The sequence below is a fragment of the Macrobrachium nipponense genome, chromosome 19 (assembly GCF_015104395.2).
Source record: "Macrobrachium nipponense isolate FS-2020 chromosome 19, ASM1510439v2, whole genome shotgun sequence".
Lineage (NCBI taxonomy): Eukaryota > Metazoa > Arthropoda > Malacostraca > Decapoda > Palaemonidae > Macrobrachium > Macrobrachium nipponense.
This window is the reverse complement of record NC_061088.1, coordinates 61,680,155-61,683,544: the sequence shown is the minus strand read 5'-3', so window position 1 is coordinate 61,683,544 and position 3,390 is coordinate 61,680,155. Positions and strand designations below refer to the sequence as shown.

At 35.2% G+C, this 3,390-nt stretch overlaps 1 long non-coding RNA gene across 1 annotated transcript; it reads left to right on the top strand.

Annotated features, from left to right (window-relative positions):
• Nucleotides 1-211: 211 nt before the first annotated feature.
• On the top strand, nucleotides 212-713 carry LOC135212985 (uncharacterized). Its single transcript, XR_010314050.1, has 2 exons — nucleotides 212-568; nucleotides 662-713. It is a non-coding gene; the product is annotated as an uncharacterized LOC135212985 (long non-coding RNA).
• Nucleotides 714-3,390: the final 2,677 nt, after the last annotated feature.

The window sequence follows — 3,390 nt, the reverse complement described above, 5'->3', positions numbered from 1 at the left end:
TATATATATATGTATTGTCACCAAATGATAAGTTTAGAATTATTATTTTTAAATATACCAGGAGAAGGGACCTGTAAGCATTACGGTACTGTAACTTCTCAGACAAGAGAACTAGTCGTTGAGTGCTTTGCCGGCGGCAGTTAACATGATTACTTATTTCTTCCCAAACCGAGGTAAAATCGGAGGCGACCGACGTAAGGCAGTCAGTGAGAGGGTTGGTGTGTCCTCACCAGCAGTAAGCAGTACGTAATCACTCCTCAAGTAACCCGTACTCCTGCCAGTCCTTCGTCAGAAGAAACAGAAAGTCCACGTCCTCGTCATTTTCTGTTGCTGGAGTATCAGATGATTCTCGTCGTGACTCTTTTACACCGTGTCCTTTGCAAGTCTTCCTGTCGTGACATACACTGCGCCCTACAGCTATCTTCATGCCAGGACAGTTAATACTTCTGGTAGTAACCTCGTCTCCCGATAGCTTCGTACGAGCACCTTTAACCCTTTATCTCGTCAATATTCCATTGACATCCTACGCCTATTCTACAAGAACATTCCCTTGGAAACGCATATTAATGTAAGATTTGTAATGCAGTTATGATTAACTGATTAGCCGATTATACTACCCATTTATTGAATGTATTATCATTCTGTACTATGATTCTTACAGGTTCGTATCTCCAGGTGTAGGCTTCTTCGGTGAATAAACCTTCAATTTTAGATTTGAGTACTTTTATTTTGTTCCTCAATTTGCTCAAGTGTCTAGTAATTGTCATATATGTATCCTAATGGTAAAACCCAAGGACCTTTTTAGTGTTTATGAAGTTATCTTCAGTATTATCAGTACTGGATGGGTGTGATGAACCTTTAAGGTAAATAATTTGGTCCTTAATCCCAAAGTAAAAATCCAGAACGTGATTATATATTATTATATATTATATATAATATATATATACATATATATGAGAGTAATGGAATATGTTCAAAGGGAAAATCTGAAATTATCTTGGCTAATATCTGGTTTAATGCGATAGTTTTTAATATTCGTTAGTATTTCATTTTCATAAGAGAAATGGAGTCTCAGGCTGAAATTGAGGACGTTATAGGAAGTCGGCCTTACCTATCTGAACATTCGCTTCTGGATTACCAATAACTTTTCCCGATTACGTAATGATCACAGGCCCATTCATGTGACTGTCACTGTTAAGTAAAGAAAAATTGAGATTGATTTGCGAATTTCCACTATTAGCATCATTTGCTCTGGCATGTGTTTTTTTTTTTTTTTCCTACTTCACTGAATGTTGTTTCTTGTCCAGAGATGGAAAAAAATGAGGTCATGTCACAACAGGAGTACCAGTTAAGTTAAATTAGGCCCTGCAATGCCACAAGGTCCATGACCATACACGGGCACATGTGCATAGTTTCACCGCAATGTTAAGGGTTAAGGGCAGGCAGTATTCCCCAAAACCTCATGATGTCCCATCATCGGCTCTCTGCTCAGGAGCTTCTCCAGCATCGAAGCTGCAGGCGGTGTATGAAGTTTATCAAGTACCATAACGAGCTTTCCTGCCTAAAAGAACACCATTTTCTCCAGAACACACAAATGGAACAGCCAGTCCTCTTCAAAACGTAAATGAAAAATTCACTCGGTTATAAAAATCAACATAAAATTTCAGCCTTGAAATAAATACATCTTGGACACAGCAAACATTGTTAATCCTGTTTCATTCAGAATATTTACTCAAATTATTTATTCACACAAATTTTGGCATGAACGTAGATAAGGGAAATTACATGTGGGTAAGGAACGTGATGGGGCAGACGTTTTAGGGCTGCCCAATCGGCCGTTTGAGCTCCAAACAACCCTTTGGCGCTTCTTTGTTTTGGAGCCAGAAAATTTTGAATAATGAAGGACATGAAGTCAATAAGTAGGGATTGACAAAATTAGATATTTTGACTGCATGAGCTTAATAAGCATTAAGATACCTCCTCTATCATTTTTAACAGTACAAAACAATGTGCACTTCTGCACAGTGTAGTGTTATAATATACTCTTTTATATGTATACGATGTACGTAGTGAAGACTATATTCTGAATCTTGCATACATTTTCTGGACAAATTAGCGTTAAAAATATGTTAGGCTTCGTATTTTAATAACGCTCTAATCCTTTAAAAAATACCATTGGTAGATGTGTACAGATATTTGAGTGCCTAAATACATGTGAATTAGCAGGATTAGTTTAATTCTGTGGAATTAGCAGGATTAGTTTAATTCTGTGAACATGTTCATGACTGTGAGTTTTATATTTCATCACACAAACAAGCAAACTTACCGGTGCCGAAGACCCGAAAATACACTAGCGTTCTTGTATGCTAAATAAAAAATAAAAAAAAATCTACGATAATAAATGCGAAAAGGAGACAGTCTTAGTATACGTATATCATGATTCCGACTTGAATTGGAAGTTCATTTTGGCCGAAAGATAATCTTTTCCTAATCCTGATTCCTATCCATTCTTTAATGCCAGAAAGAGCTAATCTACTTTTTTTTTCTTTTTTTTTTCCTAATTAATTTCACCATGTGTCAAGTCGCGTTTTGTCAAAATCCAGAGAATAGTCTCTAGACCCTGGCGTTTTGTAAGTATTGTTTCAGGTGAATATGTCGTATGTTTATAATTTTATAACATTTTAAGATTCCTAATCTTTTTTTTTTTTAAATAACCATTATTATTTATACATGAGAAGCTCTCGGAAAGGCAGATGAAAGTAATCCAAAGATATTAAACACGAGAGAGAACAACAAACTGTACTTACCTACCCCTTCTTTTATGCAACACTGTGCACGAGCATTTCTTGGAACATCCTAATGGCCTGGTGATTTTTAAGACTAAAGTGCAATAAACAACTTACTTCATTCTTATTCGAATTAGTTTACGTAAGCAAGTGCAACTGATTGCGAGTTTATCTTGCGTTATTTGCCAGGGTCACTAAGCCACGATTTTTTTTTTATTTCACAGGTCAATTAGAAAAAAATATTTTAACGAAAATATATATATATATCAACCAATGGTCAAAATAAAAATATAAAGATACTACATTAAAAAGTAGATGACTAAAATGCTACTGCATCAAAAACAAATACAATATTAGCATTCTAAATGAAAAAATGATGTTCTGTAGCATATTATGTACAATCTACGTCATCGTAATTATATCAAGGATGAAAAGGAAGTACATTAAAACTGTATTTTCTTCAAGAAGACAAAATTCTGGAAAAATAAAAAAATAAAAGAAAATAACTGCCAAAATCGTATAGTACGTTCTCTTCTCAAGTTCTAGTGTAGTAATAATTACCACGTGCCCCATAATGTCCATAAGAAAGCTGGAACAGTTCCAG